At 40.9% G+C, this 24102-nt stretch overlaps 1 non-coding gene across 1 annotated transcript; it reads right to left on the reverse strand.

The window, feature by feature from the left end:
• Positions 1-13876: 13876 nt before the first annotated feature.
• On the reverse strand, positions 13877-13949 carry Trnat-ugu (transfer RNA threonine (anticodon UGU)). Its single transcript has one exon. It is a non-coding gene; the product is annotated as a tRNA-Thr (tRNA).
• Positions 13950-24102: the final 10153 nt, after the last annotated feature.

Consider the following 24102-nt stretch of genomic DNA (forward strand, 5'->3'; position numbering starts at 1 on the left):
TCCTCTGGCAACCTGGTGTCCGACACACGCATATCCTGTTCCTTGCATTCCTGTTCGTTCTATGCAGCTTCCTCTGCTACAGATTTCACATTTAATTCTGTTATTATGAAACCACGACTATTAGTGATTAAGTCTTCTCTGCTAAAAACTTTTACAGATCTGAGGAATTTCATTCGTGATGTTCCAAACAGCAAAAGATGTTTCTTTCCCGGAGACCAACATTCTACTCTGTACGAGAAAGTAGAGCTGCCTTTATTTTATAATATTTCATTTACCTCTCTTTCTTCATTTTTCCGTTTGAGAATTCTACCATGTTTTCCACATATCCTCTGATAGATCGTTTTGTACATAAAAACCGCGCCTTTTTATTTGTTCCAGACGCGTTTCGCCTTTAAGGCATCTTCAATGGAATCTAGAATGATACAGTTTTTTTTCGATAAGAGTTATCTGCAGATTATAACACACTTCACGTTTTTATACGTAAATAAGTACTTACAGTTATTATAATTTTTGGCCGGCGTCTGCGTTTCCTCTCATCTGGTCAAATGATGGAGGCTGCACTATGACCTCACTTACAAAACAGAAGCACATTTTTACGTTACGAACTTTTTTCAAATTTTTTCTTCACAATTTTCTTATTCTTTGGGCTAATTGGTGTGAAGCAATATTATTCTTATGTTGATGTTTGTTTTATTTTTCATGCTGTTATCCTCTTCATAGATTATGCCACACACAAGATACTGGTAATGAGAAACTTGCTGCAATATTCGGATATCGACTCGATGTTGTGGCCTTACTGATTCTTTTCCTAAGGAAGATTTGTGCGTTAGCTATGGTATTCTAGGTAACACTGCCAAAACTGACGCAAATATGTATAAATAGTTATTTTATTACATCAAGAGAGCACGCAAAAGCTTCCCTCGAGTCAACATCGTCAAAATTATTCGCAGGTACCTTCTGCTTCCTGTTGTGACGCATGTATACTAACAAATGCGAGGCGTAATTTCTCACTTTTGTTTACTGTTTTTTCCTAATTCGCTGCAGTATGTACTTCAACTTTTAATTCCTTCTAATAGAAAAAGTGAGAGTATGGCAAGTAGGCCAGGAGACAATATTTAGAAGTAGATGGTTATCCCAAGTCCTCAGACCTCTGTCAGCTTTCTTCCATAGGATATGGGTGCCTTCGCCCCTTCTCCCCACGCTTCCCTGTCCTCTTCTGACGTAGGTGCTGTTATGCTCCTGAACTTTATTTCCGTAGAAATGGTTATCGGGCGACCCGTCGGATGTCTTTGTGAAAATACTACGGTATTTCTTCGGCGCAACTGACTGACATCTTCAGGTACGAGGAACTCATTGCTGAGCTGTGGCTGGAACCTCCCATTTATGCCACTCTAACAAGTTGAGGGTTTGTATCACGATTTACTTCTAACTTTTTACACTTTTAGCAGTTCATTAGGACCACTCACTGTGAAAGTAGTACGGTTCACTACTTTGGCGATTTAGAACGAGAAGTTTTACGCCTCGTTGATGTACCGGTGCGTTGCAGCCCTGTACCCGAGCTGGCAGTTGTCATGTGATTAGCGTTCAAGCTCCGTAACGGTGGAACGTTGGCTCGATTTTCCCGCTCAAGTTTTTCTTTTTTTTTTAAATTTATGCTTTTCCCCACGATAGTCATATTATTACGTACACGTTACATTTGAATTTCCAGTGTAATTTGGTTGTTTGCTAACTTTTATTATCATAACAAATATTATATTTATATCTATGGAAAAGTAAACGACGAAACGCATAAAGTTTCCCTGAAAATGTATGTCTGTCGTGATTTCCGAAATCCCTTCTACTTGCAATTCGGTAAGGTACCTATAACTGCTTTGCACCTGGACGCTTCGATCAGCAGGCACACATTTCAAGGACGAGGGGCAGATTTGGAAAACCCAAGTCAAAAAACGTTAATAAAGGTGTAAATAATTTTATTCAGAAATACAATGAGTCACAATATGCCAGAATGTAAGGGAAATGAACGATTAATCGCCAGATGTGCTTTAGACATAGTAAGTTGCTGGTAGATATTTTTCAGATACGAACAACAGAAATTAAAACTGCATCTATTACATCGAATGAATGCAATGCACAAGTAAGATTCACTGTTTCTAAGGAAGAGCAAATCTCTCTGCTCGGTTCCGCCTGTTTTTTTTTTTTTTTTTCTCCTGGCAGTGTTAGTAGCACGTTAAAAGTCATACAAAGTAGAGTGGAAATAATTGATTAAGAGTTAACCGATATGCGCCTCGTGTATGGATCCACAGAATGCAATGGAACATCAGCACTAAGGAGTTAAGCTCAGGTGTTCCTCTAGCGACGGCTATCACATCACAGTAGTTTTGCTTCTGTACAGGGGCGCCCATGAATAACCGGATCCTTTCGTGTTACTGCTTTTTTCGGGTTGCATATTGCAAGCTTTTTCATTGTTTTGAAAGTTTTTTTACAGACACCAAGATAATTATGGTAATAAAGCCGAATGAAACCTAATTACATTGTTACTCTGTAACGATCCACCTGGGAACCACAGGTCTATTATACCAAAATACTCAGAAATGTCCATGAACAACTTTCGAAATTTTGTCGGTGGTGTTTTGGTTCACCCTGTATATAAGCTACTGATTCATTTGAAGAGGAGAGCGTAAGGCCACAAGACGCGCCCTGGAAGAAGATAAACGTTGAAACGGATAAAGGTTTCAGTTTGTATTTTACAAAGCCAATAGGCTACGGATAGTAACAGAAAAGTTTCAGGAATGTGAGGTTTAGATAACGCTGTACACACTTTTTTGTCGAACCATGCAGGAGGTCTATAATAGCATTTAGATTACTCACGCCAACTGTTGTGCCCCGTACTCGTTCGCTAATAAAGTTATGGTCTAAAAGCTTTAAAGCCACTTCAGTTCAGCAAACATAGGAGTATGGTAATTTTCGGCTACAGAGTTAACGATTCGCGTCGTTTGGATGCCTCGGAGAATCGGTGCGAGACGGTAAGACATGACGGGAATGCACAAGTCAACCGCCGGTAAAGCTATCGCCACTCTCTGCATCACTAGCAGAATACCGACCAGTGTTTTGATTTGCAAAGCAGGTTCTCCGCAGAGCGACTACGCCAATTACTGCCTTGGTGCTGGCGCACTAACGCCATCAACGCTTGCTTACGGATTAAGTTCTTCCCAGCGAATCAAGCAGAGGGGCGAGGAAGTGGTATTGTAGACTATAGAATAACCGGTGATCGTCTTATAAAGTCCTATGAAAATATACGAAAGATAATCGTTCTAATCTTATAGCGAAAGACTAAAAGACGTTAGTCGCATTACGAACAGATACAATAAGAACGTGAGGCATCAGATTTTATTGGAACTTAAAGAAACACTCTTTGACCATAAATTATTCACTGGATAATAATTTTACATAAAAGTAATTTCCATGTGAAAAAGTTTGTTTTCAGGCGGTAATAGCCAAAATGTGACAGGAAGTTTTTCCATTTCAGTTAGCAAGGAATACCGTTACACACTGAGAGAAAGCAGTAACAATGGTGACCGTCCAAGCGAAAAACACTGTGCATGCTCTCGCTGTGGAAACATAATCTTCGGTGATAATTCGTTGCCGATACTGGGCAGTACTTAATACTGCCCACTGAACAGTTAATAAAACACACACCAAAAAAAGTTTTGCATCACCCCGTTTTCCAGAACTCCTGAAGATAGAGGTTTACTGTGGATATTGTATCACAGACACAGTCCCTTTGTGTGTTCAGATATGTCACAAAACCCGCCCAAAGATGTAAACCACCATGCATGAGCAGCGCCTATTAGACGGAGGGGTCCGAAGCCGATCAGTTCCAGTCATTCCACCAGGAAGAAGGTACACGGCTCGTGTTGTCTGTAGTTCAACCATGCCTAGAAGGTCAATACCGCGGTTCTATCGCGTCCGCATTGTTACTTTTTGCCAGGAAGGGCTCTCAACAAGGGAAGTGACCAGGCGTCTCGGAGTGAACCAAATCGATGTTGTTCGGGCATGGATGAGATAGGAAGAGACAGAACCTGTCGATGACAGGCGTCGCTCAGGCCGCCCGAGAACTACTACTGCAGTGGATGACCGCTACGGATTTATGGATCGCAGGAATCGTGACAACAACGCCACCTTGTTGAATAATGCGTTTCGTGCAGCTACAAGACGTCTTGTTTTCATTCAAACTGTGCGCAATAGGCTGCATGATGCACAACTTCACCATCGACGTCCATGGCGAGGTCCACCTTTGCAACCACAACGCCATGCAGCGCGGTACAGATGGGCCCAACAACATGCCGAATGGACCGCTCAGGATTAGCATCACGTTCTCTTCATCGGTGAGTGTTGCATATGCCTTCAACCACACAATCGTCGGAGACGTGTTTGGAGGCAACCCCGTCAGACTGAACGCCTTAGACACTGTCCAGCGAGTGCAGTAAGGTGGAGGTTTCCTGCTGTTTTAGGGTGGCATTATGCGGAGCCGACGTACGCCGCTGGTAGTCATGGAAGGCGCTGTAACGGGTGTACGATACGTGAATGCCATCCTCCGACCGATAGTGCAACCATATCAGCAGCATATTGGCGAGTCATTCGTCTTCATGGAGGACAATCCGCGCCCCCGTTGTGTACATCTTGTGAATGACTTACTTCAGATAACGACATCGCTCGACTAGAGTGGCCAGCATGTTCTCCAGACATGAACCCTATCGAACATGCCTGGGAGAGGTTGAAAAGGGCTGTTTATGGACGACATGACCCACCAACCACTCTGAGGGATCTACGCCGAATCGCCGTTGCGGAGTGGGACAATCTTGACCAACACTGTCATGATGAATTTGTGGATAATATGCCACGACGAATGCAGGCATGCATCAATGCAAGAGGACGCGCTACTGGGTATTAGAGGTACCGGTGTATACAGAAATCTGGATCACCACCTCTGAAGGTCTCACTGTATGGTAGTACAACATGCAATGTATGGTTTTCATGAGCAATAAAAAGGGCGGAAATGATGTTTATGTTGATCTCTATTCCAATTTTCTGCACAGGTTCCGTACTCTCGGAACCGAGGTGATGAAAACTTTTTTTGATGTGTGTGTATCGATTGAAATAACTTCAACAAGACCTACTGTGCGCTACATCGTGTGAACGCACGTAGGTGTGACAAACACAATGATGGAAGCGATGCAGCGGACATTGTCCATTAGCCATTGATGAATATTCATCGAACTATAGTTTTGAAAGTATACACCCGACATAAAACGGTAACAGCCAAAGGCATAAGAAGTTCAAAAACAGCAAGAAGTCAAGCCATATGATAACACGAGCAAACGATATTTAAAAAATGCATTTCTTATCTACTACATATACTATTTTAATTGGTGGCCCTGCACCTCTACAAATTAAATCGGGCCTAATGCAATAAATTGTGAAAATCTTACCTACAAATGGGGAACGTTTCAAGCATCTCTGTGAAAAGTTTCCTCGTCTGTCAGAAACAACATTAAAAGAAAGCTACTTCGTTGTATTGCCATTCGGAATTGAATAAAACAATGTCTGTCAGTGATATGGAGTCTTGGGTATCATTCAAGGATGTCGTTACTAAGTTCTTTGGCAGCAAAAATGACTCACATGTTGGAAAAATTCAAGAAGTTAGGCTGATCAGCCCCAGGATTCACTTTTTGAGCCCCTAACAGAATTGACAAAGCTGCTACCTCCCCCTGCTATCTCCCCCCCCCCCCCCTCCATTCGCATTAAACTATCTTTCAGAAATTTTCTCTGCACAAATTTAGCAAAATTTATTTTCTAAGTAGTAGTAGTAGAAGAAGAATGAAGCATTATTTACAAAACCTGCTTAACTGACGTGTATTTCTGAAGAATAGTAGACGCAACAAAGTCTAGATCTCTTTGTTGGTGGCACATGTTGTATATTGATTTTAGTGTGTTGTACAATAAAGAACAGATTTTATTTGCTACTTGTAAATTATTAACACTGCATTAATTATTAATTAGAGGTAAAAGGAAATGAGTTGTAACTGAAAGTTGAAAAAAACTTGTGTTCTATTACACGCTGAAACGCCAAATAAACTGGTATAGGCAAGCGTATTCAAGTACAGAGAGATGTAAACAGGCAGAATACGGCGCTGCGGTCGGCAACGCCTATATGAGACAAGTGCCTGGCGCAGTTGTTACATCGCCTTCTGCAGCTATACTGGCAGATTATCAAGATTTAAGTGAGTTTGAACGTGGTGTTATAATCGGCGCACGAGCGATGGGACACGACTTTTCCAAGGTAGCGACGAAGTGGGGATTTTCCCGTATGATCATTTCCCGAGTGTACCGTGAGTATCAGGTATCCGGTAAAATATCAAATCTCCGACATCGCTGCGGCCAGAAAAAGATACTCGATGGACGGGACCAAATAAGACTGAAGAGAATCGTTCGACGTGACAGAAGTGCAACCCTTCCGCAAGTTGCTGCAGATTTCAATGCTGGGCCATCAACAAGTGTCAGCGTGCGAACCATTCAACGAAACATCATCGATATGGGCTTTCGGAGCCGAAGGCCCACTCATGTACCCTTGATGACTGCACGACCCAAAGCTTTAGTAAGCCTCGCCTGGGTCCGCCAAGACCGACATTGGACTGTCGACGACAGGAAACATGTTGCCTGGTCGGACGAGTCTCGTTTCAAATTATATCGAACAGATGGGCGTGTAACGGGTATGGAGACAATCTCATGAATCCATGGACCCTGCATATCAGCAGGGCATTGTTCAAGCTGGTGAAGGCTCAGTAATAGTGTGGAGGGGGGGGGGGTGCAGTTGGCGTGATATGGGACCCCTGACACGTCTAGATACGACTCTCACAGCTGACACGTACGTAAGCATCGTGTCTGATCACCTCCATCCAGTGATATCCATAGTGCATTACGACGGAATTGGGCTATTCCAGCAGGACAATGCTACGCCCTACACGACATTAGTCGAGTCCATGCCACGTCGTGTCGCAGCACTTCTGCGTGCTCGCGGGAGCCCTACATTATATTAGGCAGGTGTACCAGTTTTTTTTTTTTTTTGCTCTTCAATGTAATTCGCACTGCATTTCCTCGCTTCCAGTGAAGCAACCTCACTGATTAGGTTACTGAAGTGAAGCAGATGTACATTAATTGTACAGGGTAATTAAATTTGGCATATTGCTTTCACCCATGTTCGACCTTGAGCCGATTTTAATCTTCTGTAATTTGGTAAACTGCGTTCACAAGATGATGCAGTCACTAGCAATGCCATAAATAATGTTAAAGCTATTTCGATGTTTGGATAAGCTTTTCTTAAACCATACTGCGAAAAAGCCTTCAAAATATACAACTGGGAAGCGACGGCAGTGCTCTTCTTCAGCTCTTTTCACTGGAACTGGAAATAAACTGTTTACGTAAAACTGCAAAACTGAACCTGTCACTAAGCAGGCAACTTATTGGGATTAAATGTGGAGTCTGGGATTAAATGTGGAGCCCATATAGTTCACAATGCGATCAAAACAGCTTCACATTGTCTCCTTGTGGACTTCGAATGTATCATTGTGAAATTTTACTCGTTTTTTTTTTTTTTTTCATCTACAGCGTTCGAGGGGAAGTCCTCAAAGATTTCTGTGACTCCAACGACACGAGTATCAGAAACTGCTGGGCTACGGTGAACCCAGGAGGCTCGTGCTAATGCCGGCGCCTCAGATTCATGGTTATACCTTTTGCTTGCACAGGCAGCGACTTTCCATCAAACGGCGTTAAAAACTGAAGCACAACGCGTATCTGCTGTAGAATCTACAAAGGAAATTAAGGGTCTCCGATGTAAGTTGGCACGTAAAGCGTGTTCGATTTTTCTTCCTCAGTGCGGTTCCAGGCGCTTCAGTCAGGAACCGCGTGATCGCTACGGTCGCAGGTTCGAATCCTGCCTAGGGCATGGATGTGTGTGATGTTCTTAGGTTAGTTAGGTTTAGGTAGTTCTAAGTTCTAGGGGACTGATGACCACAGATGTTAAGTCCCATAGTGCTCAGAGCCATTTGAACCATTTTCTTCCTCACACCGTCCGTAATCTAATAACAAAATTATAAGAAACCGACGCTGTTGTTTAGGGAGTAGAAACTGCTGCGGCTGAAATTTATTAGACTAGCAAAGAATACTGGATCAGTGGTGTCCGTTCAATGCAGACTCAGAATGGGCAGCCTTGACAAAAGATACTGCATGAGAAGAAATACAGAATGTGACGGATTTGCTGATTACATGAGGATTTCTTAGCAGCGATGAAGGTATAGACGTATTCGATGAGTTTTCGCTTATTTCCAACTAAGTGTCCGCCTCCGTAGCGTAGCGGTAGCGCTTACCACGCAGGGAGCCCGGGTTCGATTCCCGGCAGGGACTGTGTGTTGTGTGTCCTTCACCATCATTTTCATCATCATTGACTCGTAAGTCGCCGATGGGGCGTCACCTAAAAAGGACTTGCAATACGGCGGCCGAACTCCCCCGAATGGCGCTTCCCGGCCAACAATGCCATACATCATTTCATTTCCAACTAAGTCACAGAACGCTGAAAACGTTGCTACTGAAGAACGTTGGGTGGAGTTGTTCACACATTGCCGTGACAACAATCTGAACTGTACAAAATTTCATATAATTGTTGAATATGTTTATGTTTGCCTCGCAGTACTGCACTTGTCAAAAGAGTTTTTTCTCTAATGAATAAAATATGGACAAGTGACAAAACGCAGTTAAGAGTCGCAGATTCGTAAGCCATTTTGATTAGCAAGAATAACATCAACAAATCTTTAGATAAGCCCCATTCCTACTTGAAAACTGGATCCGACATTTTGAAACTGATTTCCTCCGCCAACAAATATAAAGCAAATGCGACTGCAACAATAATGTAATGTTGATTAATTAAAATTATCTATAATTAATACATTGTTGTCATGTTCTAGTTTTCAATAAATTATAAATAGTAAAATAAGTTATTTCCCTAAATTCTGCAAGCGTCCCAACCTGACAAAAAAAAGTCACGTTAATCATGAGCAAAACAATCGTGGCTCTGCGGAATGACACAAAACAGTCACATTGCCGATCACAGGATTAAAGCATCGTAAAGTGCACAATATATTGCACAATCAGCGATTAATGATGCACGTTATAACAGATACACCAGACAGATAAAAGGCTACAGTATCTTTTACATTAAGAATTAGTTATGAGAAAGATTTGCACAAGATGTGAGTTCCATTCGTAGTACGATGACTGAAAGCAAATGTGGCAGGAATTCCTCAGCAATGCTGAGTTCGCCTTTTAAAATAATGCAACTGATTTCGTATACCAAAGTACTGGCTGGAAACCGGAAGCTCGAGTATATTAGAAAAGATAAAAATTAACTGGTGAATGTTGTGCAACTCAGATTAGTGGGATGAAAAGAAAAAAATTAGAAGAGGGCTGAACTGCCAAAGAAAAAAATCTTTCACAACGATACTGAAACCATGAGGTATGAAGTACAAGATGTTGGTATACACACCTGATTACTGGATTTGGCAATTTCAAACTTTCACTGATTCCCATACCTAAAAAAATGGGTAATCTGGAATTTTTTTAAGTGTATAGATCTAAAAGGAGCTACGCCGAAAAATATATGCATTTTATTTACTTTAAACCCTAAGTCTCACCGGAAGACCGGGAGATTTTCACGATGTTGTCCTACATACCTGTATCGCACGTCTCTACAATATGGTAAGCACGAAATGAAGAGCAGAATGATGTCAAAAAGTTGAACGCCTATCTCGTACAAAAGTCGTTTCTCAGATATTATGCGAGTCATGTCTAAGATCAACTTATTTGGACTTTTAGCCATTTACTATAAATGAGTAATGGATTTTCAGTTAGTAATATAGTTTCAGACACAGCTTACATCTGTAGTGTCACGTGAACTAAACGTAACCGTTACTTGCAGTCAGTCTGTAATTCTGTTCACTTTGACTCGCCAGACGTAAATATATGTATAATTATACATATAATAACAATTGTGTACTGCATTAATACGGCGCCGACGCGTCAAAGCCACGTCATTCATGAAGCTAGCAAAGGAAATTGTACTCCACAGTGTCATCACAATAAGTATAAATGAAGTGGCCAAATTTTTAATTACGTATTGAATACGTTGGATGCTTCCACTTAGAGGTATTCCAACCGTGCAGTCATAATTACATATAAATTATTACTTTAGTCGCCGTACAGATAACTTTAATGTTTGCCCGTAAGCACTTGAACCTTTCATTCAGGTTATTAGTCCGAATATGTCGTAAAACCACTGAAAAAAACCACAAAAGTATGAAACTGAAGGAGCTTGTTGATTTCAGATAGCTTTTTCAAATGCGCTTCGTTATAGTTGTTCTCTAACCGATTCACTGTTAACTGATTTATGTTTGCAATGTGTACTCAGAGCAACAACGGAATAATTTCTGCGAGGCTGATTCCAATACTACTATTATTCTACTACTACTACTAATAATAATAATAATAATAATAATAATGATAATAGTAACTTTCCCAGAGTTGATTACATAATGACCAGTCACAATTCACAAAGTACATCTGAGAGGGGTGTCATGTTTACCATACATTTGATAGTAAAACACAGCTGGTAACGTCGAAGATTAAGTCATTTTCGCCAGAAATTCTATACAGTCTTACTTGGTGATCATCACAGAATATAACTACAAATTTTCTGTTGAATCTTAACATCAGTAGAGAACTGCCTTCATCATTCACAAAATTTCACCATTCATTGAAAACTAAAATTGTTTTCCATTTTCCCCTAAAATGGTAACGAGTTTTCACGGAATTATAACGTCGTTTCAGAAAATTAAAACTGTTTTTTTGGTTTATTCACTCTTTAACGTAAGGCATTTTTGCATTATGACTGTTCAAATGATATTAGAATGTGTAATGTTTTTTGCGAAATTATAAATGTCCCTTCTTGTTTTTTGGAGGGATCTGTCTTGAGCAAAACATAATTTTGTCATTTGCTCTATTACCCGGCCATGTTTTGTCGAAGCGGGCTTTATTTTTGTTATTAAACAGGAAAAAAGCTCTTCACTACTTGTACACTTGCAAATTTGAGTTTGTAAGGAAGTATTTACAAATCTGAAAAATAGACAAAGTGTTGTATATAGATCTTGTTAGCACTTGCTGTGGTTCTCCTGACTTTTTATGTTTTACATTACAATTGTTTACCTTCCACAGTCTGTCCATCTAGATCTTAATGTAGAAAAGTCATTTACCTCGAAATTTTACGACTAGGAATGTTGTGGTTAGGTCTAATATTAAATAATCGTTTGTGGAAAATTGTGTGTTCATTTGTGTGTGTGTGTGTGTGTGTGTGTGTGTGTGTATGTATGTGTGCGTGCGTGTGTGTGTTTGGGTGTGTATTTGTTTGCGATGCGTTTCACTTACTTTTCTGGTTACACCATTACCTTCACTGTGAGACACTGCATTATTTTTCTTTCGCTGTCACTGTTCACGAAATACGAAAACAGGACGCCCAACAGTTAAACAATTGAATGTGTTCTGGGTGGGAATTTAGAATATTTGTGAGGTGTATCTGCCACTATATGGGTGCGCGCGCGTTTCTGTGTTTATAGTCTGGTATTATCCAATAGTTCTTTGAGGGTAGAGAATAGAGTTCCATTGCAGAGAGCTGTGTATTTATTTAGAGTTTGTTTTCCTTCAACTATGCCTTTTTGTATTTTTTAGGTTTCTTCAGTTATCAGTTTTTGGGTGGGGTCAATTGATTATCAGTTTTTGTGGGAGTCTATTGCTGCACTCGAAAATTTTTAAGTCAGTGTTGATATTCGTTGGACTGCGTTTCATCTCTGAAATAAGTTTAGCAAATTTAGAATGACAGCTGTTGCTTTTTAATGCTCTTTACTGCTCTACACATCTAGCACTAAAGTTCCTTTTTGCATGTCTTCTATAAACTGATTTGCGGTCCTGGCAAGTCAGTTGCGTTTGTCTGTGTTTGTATTTGTCACTCTTAGTTTTCTATGTATTGAAAATATTCAAGTACAGTAACTGTGTTCACAACAACTAGTAATTGAAGAAAACGACCGAATACAAAAAGCTATAGTCGAAGCAAAACAAACAATAAATGAACACACTGCTCTCTGGCCTTAAATAACCATCAGACAAACACACACACACACAATGGCATAATATAACTCACAATTCTGCCCCCAGAACACATTCAGCTGTTCAACTACCCGCCATCTTGATTTTGTAGCTTGTAAACAGTGGTAGTGGAAGTTAAATCGTGCAGTTTTTCTCAGTGAAGATAATGAAGAAATCGGAAAAAGTAAGTGAAACACACACACGCACGAACTTCTACATGTGATTAATTAATTCTAGGCCTAATCACAATATACCCAGCTGTAAAATTACAACGTAAATAGCGATTCTACATTAAGTTCTATATGGTTGCAGATGGAAGACTTAGAGAGGTAAACAACTGTAATGCAAAACAAAAAAACCAAGGAAAATCACAGCATTCTGTAACAAGGTATGTGTGCTGAACTTTGTCTATTTTTCAAATTTTTAAATCGTTTCTTAAAAACTCAAATTTTTTAGTAAAGAGCATTTTTCCTGTTTAATAGAAAGAGAATAAAAGCCCACTGTTGATGCTGAAACTTCATCAAAATATACCTGAGTAATAGAAGAAAAGAAAAAAAAACGTATTTTCCTCAAGGCAAGCTCCCTCCAAAAACAAATTTATTTGTTAACGGACAGAAGAGCTTCAACCTCAAAATGAATAAAAATTTTTGTCTGAGTACGGGGATACAAAATTAATTTTTCTAGACCTGCAAATTTATCGAACTCATTCATTTTCAGTAATGGGGTATTTCATACAAACATAAGTTAGGAAGTTTTCCCGTGGCTGTTAAAAATGTAAATAATAACGCAGTTCTTTTTAATTTACGGAGCGTTTTTAAGACTTTGCTCCAGCAGTGTTTATCTTAAATACATTGCTCCTGGGACACCGACGATGTTGAAACTGCTAAAATTTTTTAATTTCACCAATTTGATTGTTGATGTTTGGATGGGTTGTCAGTTAGGGGGACCATAACTCACAAATTTCTAGACAAAAATTATCATCGACTGACAAAGTGCACGAATCTAGTTTTCACTTGACTCGTCTTTGGCGTCAGTTCTGTTCACCACTGTGCTCTTACTCCTGGTCGATGATTATTGTTAAACAAAAATATAATATAAAACTCCTAATTACTTTTCATTTCCTCTGTTCTTTGGGCCATGCGTGGGCAAACTTCTAAATTCCTACCAGCGGCATTTCGTACCATAACTTAATTGATGCATATTATTTTTCTCGTACATTCTCTCTTAGGAAATATTAATTACACGGAAAAAGATATTGTACTTGTAATTTACTGTTAACTTCAGAAGTTACTATACCAAAGTGGCACTGAGAAGACATAATAGTTTGCTGTTGATACATCTGGAGTGGACGGAAAAGTGCCGTAAGATGGACAGTAATAAGACTGCAGAAACTCTTCTGTTGCACGAGATCGAAAGACAGTTTTATAATCTTGTAAGAATTATGTATGTGTAACTTACGAGACGCACTAGTTATATTTTATCACTATAACATAGCTAATTAGTGAAAAAAAGTACATTTTGACATTTGCATTCTTTCTACGTTATATGTAAAACCTGTTATGATACACTCATTTTACAATTCAATGCATAAATGACTTACGATTACTTTTCGTAACATTAAATTAAAATTGTTAGCCCCCAGGGAGAATCGAACTCCCGACCCCTGGTTTACAAGACCAGTGCTCTAACCGCTGAGCTATGGAGGCAGACGGCTAAGAGGCCCGTTTGCATGTCTTATCGCCGCTATTCTCTCCTTCCAGTATCGAATCCTTGAAAGTTGGGCATAGTTCCCTCTTTTCCTCTCTTCCACTATAATTTCGCTGTTTCCACTGGTTGTTTAAACACTAGAAGAGACGGATAATCAACGACATTTTTGAAATTTAAAGTCAAGCGTTCTGCAACCAAATGACTGCGTAACTTTGTGAAGTGTATAGCACAGCAGTGGTATTTGCAACACTCAGTACTTCGGTGCCAAGTTCAGTGGAAACATTATTCTGATGATTACTGTCCCATTCGGAGGCAAAGTGTGGGTAGTTATTGTCTGCTTCTTCCATATGACTTGTAATAAACAATATCTTGTTCCGATGACTAGAACAAGAGCAGATAGTGGCCAGTTCAGGTTTACGATCTCCATTGATAAGTAACTAACAACTTTTAACAAAACTACCGAAAATTTACTTCTGCTTCCTGCAGATTATTATTATTTTTATTTCTGTAAAATTTATGTATGTAAATCTAGTGCACTAGACCAGTTTTCTTTACGAACGAAAATGGGAATTGCTTTCGAATGGTGTTAACATCTCTAGGATTACTAAACTCATACACAAGAAACGTTAACTGACATTTATTTTCAAAAATAGTTAATATAATGCAAGTAATAAGACCAAAAACATAAGATCAAAATTAATATAAAACAAATACATATTTATCACGTATACAACATTTCTGTTGTTTTCATCTTATTTCTTCTGCGACCAAAAAGTAACGAAACGAGATCACTATTACTTTTATTATTTGTCGACTTTTTTTCGATCACTTACACATCATGATGTTGGTGCAGACAAAGAAGAAGGCAAGCTATGACCAGAACTTATTACTTAAGGAAATAAATTTCCATTATGAATCCACGATCATTGTGAATAAAACCGACTAGATCGCTTAACACGTCTTTATTTATAACGTCGTTTCGTCTGCTCCCATCTTCAGACGAAAATTTAGATCTTGCAAAACAAGGTTCAGTGCCCGTATCAATAAAAACTATGACACGTCCCGAAAAGGCTTAGGTTCTATTAATACTGGCACTGAACGTTGTTTTGCAGGTCCTGAGTTTTGACCTGATGATGGCAGTAGACGAAATGACACAATAACACATATATTACTTTGACATTTCATTTACAAAATCTAAACAGTATGATGTGTGCTGCCAATGGGTCGATGAGGCGGGTGGGGAAATTGCCTACCTCGTACAGCGCTGTGCTTTCTGGTACCTGACACCACTAAATTCGTCAGAGATACACGTCAGTAACAATCGCTCAGGTAACTCGTGAAAGTGACTCAGTGACACGTTCGTTTTTAATAATGTTATTTATCAGTGCATATTCCGTATCAGTTCTGAAACGCAACATTCGGCGATATTGTTAATAATTGTCCTTGTTTCACTCAGTATCCTAACAAACCTTTGAAGAGGTTAAGTATCTTCCACAATAGACCCGAAAAAGCTTCATCATACTTTTGACATTAACGAGTCCGACACACAACAGTAACTATCTTAAGACTTTTACAGTGCTACACATGGTATGGTTATTATTAGATCTAATACGTTGGCACTGGCTGAGTATCAAAACACTACTACACGAAGGCTTCCGAATACGATTGACGTTTTTCTAATTCATAATTACGTAGTCCAGTGATCGGCAAAATTTGACAGATAAATCGTACTGTCGCTGCTTGAAAATGTTACCTATTCATCCACTTCTACACAACCACTGTTTTCCACACATAATTGTTTGGCAGAGGCTTCATATAACCACTTTATCGACCATTCCACTCTCAAATAACACGTGGGAAAAATGGACGTCGGTCATCTCACCCTGTGTAATTAGGAGTCAACAAAATATTTTCTTATTCGAAGGAGAAAGTTGGTGACTCAAAATGCATGAACTCATCTCGCCGCAACGAAAACCTCCTTTAATTATTGTCACCCCAACTCGCGAATCACATCCGTGACACTCACCCCCCTATCTTACGGTAACACAAAACGAACTGCTCGTTTTTGAACTATTTCGATGTCCACCTTCAACCCTGTTTCGATCGCATACCGTGCTGTAATACTCCGGAAGAGGAGAATTTTAGATAATCTCTTCATCAGTTTGTTACATCTTGTAGTGTTCTGCCAGTAAAACCTTGTCTTTGATTCGTCTTCACGTCAAATTTTCTAGAGCGACAATTTGACAAATTATACTTTCCCAAAAGAAAGTAAAGAACCAACATCTCAGTTTAAGAGAAATTTCTTCTTTAGAAAAAAGGATGTGAAATTTACACAGACTCACTGAAAATCAAAATAATTTAAAACTAGGGTTGTCGGGTGTTCTGCCGGATATCAGCGTCGTACTTGCACGATATTTCGGTCACGTAGCTCGTAACCTTCATCAGGTGCGACCTGAGACTGCTCCTCGAGTGGACCTGGTCCAGTATTTATGGCCATAGGCATAAATACTGGACCAGGTCCACTCGAGGAGCAGTCTCAGGTCGCACCTGATGAAGGTTACGAGCTACGTGACCGAAATATCGTGCAAGTACGACGCTGATATCCGGCAGAACACCCGACAACCCAAGATGTCATTAGATCGCCGGGAAAGCCTGAAGAGTTACAATTTAAAACTAAACGCCACGGCGAAAACACTCTTCTCCGACATAAATTTATTTTTTTCTGTTAATAGGGTTGCCATCCGTCCCTATATATCGGGACCGTCGCCTTTATGGACCTTCTTGTCCCGACAAAGCCCAGTTTTGTCCCGATTTTGCAAAATACCATTATGAACTTGGCTCAAGAACAGAAGTAATGGCATTTGTTAGCGCATCATGCAACTGCAGCCTCTGTTTTATTCGTGTCAACAAATTTATGTTGACAAGGTCGTCTCACGGACGGAGTGTGCTCCCTGCCGCCGTTGGATAAGCAGCTTCAGCAGCAAGTCGTATACTCTTAGCTCACTTATTTGTTACGTAGTTTAATTCTTAATTTCTTTGCGTGTTTTTGGTATTTGCATTGTTTAATTCATAAATTTCGGGCGTATTATAGTATTTGAGAGTTGTAGCATCGCGTTTTAGTACCTGAATAGTGTAAATTCGGGTAGTCGTCTGTCTTTGTTTTTGTTTTGAACGGCCAGTGTCGGTTGGTCACAGCCAGTGTGCTCCCTGCCGCCGGTGGATAAGCAGCTGCAGCAGCAAGTCGTATACTCTTAACTCACTTATTTGTTACATAGTTTAATTCTTAATTTCTTTGCGTGTTTTTGGTATTTGCATTGTTTAATTCATAAATTTCGGGCGTATTATAGTATTTGAGAGTTGTAGCATCGCGTTTTAGTACTGGATAGTGTCAAATCGCGTAGTCTCCTTCCGCCGCCGAGCAGCGTGTCAGCAGTGCGCAAGTAGCAGCATTACTGCATTTACTAGGCAATCTTGTATTTTAATAACAGTTTAAAATTTGTGTCGAATTGTTTGTGCTCTCTGTAGATTAGTTCAGACGTTCTTTGCACAACAGCTTTTAGCATGGATAGGGACTCCAACTGCTGTGTACGGATGCAGGCTGAGTTGGCATCCCTTCGCTCCCAGCTTCAGGCAGTGTTGGCTTCGGTCACACAGCTTGAGGCTGTTGCCAATGGGCATCACTGTGGGGGTCCGGATGGGGGTTTGTCGGGGACGGCCAGCTCGTCCCACGCATCCCCCGATCGGACTACGACTGTGGCTGTCTGGGATACTGCCCACATTGAGGCTGATCCCTCACCTGTGGTAGAGTGGGAGGTCATCTCGAGGTGTGGCAGGGGGCGAAAGACATTCCGGAGGGCTGAACGGAAGGCCTCTCCAGTTTGTCTGATGAACCGGTTTCAGGCTCTGTCTCAGGCTGATACTGATCTTTGGCCGGACATGGCTGCTTGTCCTGTTCCAGAGGTTGCCCCTCAGTCTGCAAGATCCGGGCGGTCGCAGAGGGTGGGCTTACTGGTAGTTGGGAGCTCCAACGTCAGGCGCGTAATGGGGCCCCTTAGGGATATGGCAGCAAGAGAGGGGAAGAAAACCAATGTGCACTCCGTGTGCATACTGGGGGGAGTCATTCCAGATGTGGAAAGGGTCCTTCCGGATGCCATGAAGCGTACAGGGTGCACCCATCTGCAGGTGGTTGCTCATGTCGGCACCAATGATGTGTGTCGCTATGGATCGGAGGAAATCCTCTCTGGCTTCCGGCGGCTATCTGATTTGGTGAAGACTGCCAGTCTCGCTAGCGGGATGAAAGCAGAGCTCACTATCTGCAGCATCGTCAACAGGACTGACTGCGGACCTTTGGTACAGAACCGAGTGGTGGGTCTGAATCAGAGGCTGAGATGGTTCTGCGCCGTGTGGGCTGCAGATTCCTCGACTTGCGCCATAGGGTGGTGGGGTTTCGGGTTCCACTGGATAGGTCAGGAGTCCACTACACGCAGCAAGCGGCTACACGGGTAGCAGGGGTTGTGTGGCGTGGACTGGGCGGTTTTTTAGGTTACATGGCCTCGGGCAAGTACAGAAAGGGCAGCAGCCTCAAAGGGTGCAGGGCAAAGTCAGAACATGCGGGGGCCAAACAGCAATCGGTATTGTAATTGTAAACTGTCAAAGCTGCATTGGTAAAGTACCGGAACTTCAAGCACTGTTAGAAAGCACCGAAGCTGAAATCGTTATAGGTACAGAAAGCTGGCTGAAGCCAGAGATAAATTCTGCCGAAATTTTTACATAGGCACAGACCGTGTTTAGAAAGGATAGATTGCATGCAACCAGTGGTGGCGTGTTTGTCGCTGTTAGTAGTAGTTTATCCTGTAGTGAAGTAGAAGTGAATAGTTCCTGTGAATTATTATGGGTGGAGGTTACACTCAACAACCGAGCTAGGTTAATAGTTGGCTCCTTTTACCGACCTCCCGACTCAGCAGCATTAGTGGCAGAACAACTGAGAGAAAATTTGGAATACATTTCACATAAATTTTCTCAGCATGTTATAGTCTTAGGTGGAGATTTCAATTTACCAGATATAGACTCGGACACTCAGATGTTTAGGACGGGTGGTAGGGACAGAGCATCGAGTGACATTATACTGAGTGCACTATCCGAAAATTACCTTGAGCAATTAAACAGAGAACCGACTCGTGGATATAACATCTTGCACCTACTGATAACAAACAGACCCGAACTTTTCGACTCTGTAAGCGCAGAACAGGGAATCAGTGATCATAAGGCCGTTACAGCATCCCTGAATATGGAAGTTAATAGGAATATAAAAAAAAGGGAGGAAGGTTTATCTGTTTAGCAAGAGTAATAGAAGGCAGATTTCAGACTACCTAACAGATCAAAACGAAAATTTATGTTCTGACACTGACAATGTTGAGTGTTTCTGGAAAAAGTTCAAGGCAATCGTAAAATGCGTTTTAGACAGGTACGTGCCGAGTAAAACTGTGAGGGACGGGAAAAACCCACCGTGGTTCAACAACAAAGTTAGGAAATTACTGCGAAAGCAAAGAGAGCTTCACTCGAAGTGTAAACGCAGCCAAAACCTCTCAGACAAAGAGAAGGTAAAGGATGTCAAAGTTAGCGTAAGGAGGGCTATGCGTGAAGCGTTCACTGAATTCGAAAGTAAAATTCTATGTACCGACTTGACAGAAAATCCTAGGAAGTTCTGGTCTTACGTTAAATCAGTAAGTGGCTCGAAACAGCATATCCAGACACTCCGGGATGATGATGGCATTGAAACAGAGGATGACATGCGTAAAGCTGAATTACTAAACACCTTTTTCCAAAGCTGTTTCACAGAGGAAGACCGCACTGCAGTTCCTTCTCTAAATCCTCGCACAAACGAAAAAATGGCTGACATCGAAATAAGTGTCCAAGGAATAGAAAAGCAACTGGAATCACTCAACAGAGGAAAGTCCACTGGACCTGACGGGATACCAATTCGATTCTACACAGAGTACGCGAAAGAACTTACCCCCCTTCTAACAGCCGTGTACCGCAAGGCTCTAGAGGAACGGAAGGTTCCAAATGATTGGAAAAGAGCACAGGTAGTCCCAGTCTTCAAGAAGGGCCGTCGAGCATATGCGCAAAACTATAGACCTATATCTCTGACGTCGATCTGTTGTAGAATTTTAGAACATGTTTTTTGCTCACGTATCATGTCGTTTTTGGAAACCCAAAATCTACTCTGTAGGAATCAACATGGATTCGGGAAACAGCGATCGTGTGGGACCCAACTCGCTTTATTTGTTCATAAGACCCAGAAAAAATAGATACAGGCTCCCAGGTAGATGCTATTTTCCTTGACTTCCGGAAGGAGTTCGATACAGTTCCGCACAGTCGCCTGCAAACAAAGTAAGAGCCTACGGAATATCAGACCAGCTGTGTGGCTGGATTGAAGAGTTTTTAGCAAACAGAACACAGCATGTAGTTATCAATGGAGAGACGTCTACAGACGTTAAAGTAACCTCTGGCGTGCCACAGGGGAGTGTTATGGGACCATTGCTTTTCACAATATATATAAATGACCTAGTAGATAGTGTCGGAAGTTCCATGCGGCTTTTCGCGGATGATGCTGTAGTATACAGAGAAGTTGCAGCATTAGAAAATTGTAGCGAAATGCAGGAAGATCTGCAGCGGATAGGCACTTGGTGCAGGGAGTGGCAACTGACCCTTAACATAGACAAATGTAATGTATTGCGAATACATAGAAAGAAGGATCCTTTATTGTATGATTATATGATAGCGGAACAAACACTGGTAGCAGTTACTTCTGTAAAATATCTGGGAGTATGCGTGCGGAACGATTTGGAATGATCATATAAAATTAAATTGTTGATAAGGCGGGTACCAGGTTGAGATTCATTGGGAGAGTCCTTAGAAAATGTAGTCCATCAACAAAGGAGGTGGCTTACAAAACACTCGTTCGACCTATACTTGAGTATTGCTCATCAGTGTTGGATCCGTACCACATCGGGTTGACCAAGGAGATATAGAAGATCCAAAGAAGAGCGGCTCGTTTCGTCACAGGGTTATTTGGTAACCGTGATAGCGTTACGGAGATATTTAACAAACTCAAGTGGCAGACTCTGCAAGAGAGGCGCTCTGCATCGCGGTGTAGCGTGCTGTCCAGGTTTCGACAGGGTGCGTTTCTGGATGAGGTATCGAATATATTGCTTCCCCCTACTTATACCTCCCGAGGAGATCACGAATGTAAAATTAGAGACTCGAGCGCGCACGGAGGCTTTCAGACAGTCGTTCTTCCCGCGAACCATACGCGACTGGAACAGAAAAGGGAGGTAATGACAGTGGCACGTAAAGTGCCCTCCGCCACCCACCGTTGGGTGGCTTGCGGAGTATAAATGTAGATGTAGATGGCGTTGCACGTTGTACATCCTGTATCGACGATACATGCACCTTCTAGATCTAGCGCCAACATTCGAGAAAATACTTGACTTCTCCTGTAGTACGGGGCTGGACCTATTTAAGCAACTCCAGGCAGAAGAAAGGGGCAGTTCCCATTTGAACAGGGATGTGATAAGACGATTCTTTCTAAACGTAATACGAGCAAAGAGTGCTTCATTTCTACAGCCACATCTCAGTGTGTCCCGACGAGTTCTCCGCTAGATTTGGCAACCCTATCTGTTGGTGAAAAGCTTGTTACTTATTTTCTTCTAGATCATTTTTATCGGAAAGCGTGGTGTTCAAATCCCCAGCCTACAATTTAGATGCAAGTTTCCTGTAGTTCCTTACTCATGAGCGCGACTAATTTACTTCTCTGTTCTAGCCGTCTACCTAGCGCTCCGCAGTCACCTCATATTGACGAGACGTTAAATTCTGAATCTTCGTTACCACCTTGCTTGTCATTGTTCTTCATCTTTCTTATTACCTTGCTCTTCATTCTTCCATATTTTTTTCATTACCTTGGTCTTCATGGAGACAAAATTCAATGTGGTACAGCGCGACTTGGTAGAAGGAAAGAATTGGTTGCGTAGCCCAGTTCTAACGAATAGTACATCGTCTCTAGCAGTGTTTTGTTTTGTGTACCACGGATTCTTGCCACAGTGTAATTAGACTTTCGTAGCAAGTGTTAGTGATAGGAGTATCTTGCAGTCTGTTTCTTCACGGTAACAGCAAGTGCGAGTGGCAATCGTTTCATCTTCCCTTTATGGATACATATGAAAACGTGTAATAAGTAAACTAAGTCATCTCTTTTCAGTCTCTCTAACAACCAACAGTGAAGTCATTTTCATTGTCTTTGTCTTGCTGCCTGAGCACTTCCTAGAAATTTCTGAGTCCGGCATTAAACGGGTTTAACAATCCAAAGGAAATTAATAATATCTAATTGGTTATAGCACAAGTAACTCACTTTTACTAACCTATCGTTGCATGACAATAATATATAAAAATACGTTCTGCACCTTTGCCGAGTGCTAAACTGCCCCTGTCTAAACGAAGCTGTTTTTCTTAGTCGTTCCTGCAGTCATGATAAGTAATATTACAATCATGTCAAACAGGAAGTACCATTCGTATCTTTCCTTTTTTTAAACCATTAATAATTTTTATATAATAAATATTACTTATATGTATACAAGTCAAGCTGTTAAAATGTGTTAGTTCCTTTGTTTGTAACGCTTTTCTAGAAATAACAGTATGCATAATAGTCTTAGGTAAAGTACAACAAGGAGTCAGCTGACAAACTGATTCGTTGGCAAATAGTTAGTGGCTCAGACATTATTAATTCGATTTCCTAGGATTTTCTCTTGTCTAAAGGGTTGTCGCGTTTAAATAATCGTGCCAGTCTTGGTGGCACTATGCACATAACTGCAGTGTCTCCTGACAAGTGCAGAAAAAACATAAAAGTATCCCCTTGGCTTTCTCTTTTGCGTAACAGTACTTAAAGTCCATTTTAATAGATGAGCGTCGTGTCATTTTAATAGATGAGCGTCGTGCAATGAAAGAAATATATAATAAGGCAACAAAATACGTTATAAGAGTGATTTAGTAACAGCATACATAAGTAAAAACTGTGTAGCATTAATATGGTCAATATAAAATTATTTAAACATTTTTCAACTTTATTTCTTTTTCACCGCCAACACCAGCTCCCCACAGTGATCACAGGCATTACAAAAAACTTCAGCAAGCTAAAAGAACTCTCATACCTGCAGATTCCACAGTATCTGACAAAATGCCAGTAATGCAAAAACAGCTGTATTTTCTTTTGTCGTTTTTCAGTGACAAACGGGGATCTGTTTAACACCGACCGCTGATTCGTTACCTAAGGGCACAACTATCACTCCAGAATTAGTATGAACTGTATGGTGAACAATTTATTCTGTGATAAATTAACAATGCAAAGTCAGCTATTAAACTACAAATCCATGTTCTTTTAGTGGACAATTGGAAACAGAAACGAAGTTATTGAAATACTCTTTACTTTTATGTAACTCTTGGTTTTCCACTCTCCATAGGATGTGACTTGAAGTCGGCTTTCACCAGTAGTCAGGAACACAGAAATGAACCGGACGTTCTTGCCTTGTATTTATAATTTAATATTCTGCTACCCAGTAAGAAATTCGACTTAGCTTTTTTGGTGGCAAAGAGTTATTTTTCAGTACCAGACAGTCTTGCCAAGTCTGCCGAATTTTGTATTCGATAAAGCTGGAAGTTATTCTTCTCAGCCGACAGCCGAAAATCTGACAGATTTCTCGGATTGGCTCTGAGCACTATGGGACTTAACTTCTGAGGTCATCAGTCCCCTAGAACTTAGAACTACTTAAACCTAAGGACATCACACACATCCATGCCCGAGGCAGGATTCGAACCTGCGACCGTAGCGGTCGCGTTCTCGGATTGCTATATTTTAACAAATTAAACGTAGTTATTATTATTATTATTCATGAATGGGCCCAATAAAACAACGCGAGGTACAATCAATCAATGTCGATTTTGATGGTTGGCCTTCCTTTGTGTCCAAATTTGTTTCATCCTTCCAGAATAAAGTCTCTTTCTGTCATCAGATCACGGTTTTACAGTCCGTTTTCTTTATTTTCCTCTGACCAGCTTTCCAATCAAATACCTTTTGTCTGAATGTTTTTCTATGCGACACGT

This window comes from Schistocerca nitens, chromosome 2, assembly GCF_023898315.1.
Source record: "Schistocerca nitens isolate TAMUIC-IGC-003100 chromosome 2, iqSchNite1.1, whole genome shotgun sequence".
NCBI lineage: Eukaryota > Metazoa > Arthropoda > Insecta > Orthoptera > Acrididae > Schistocerca > Schistocerca nitens.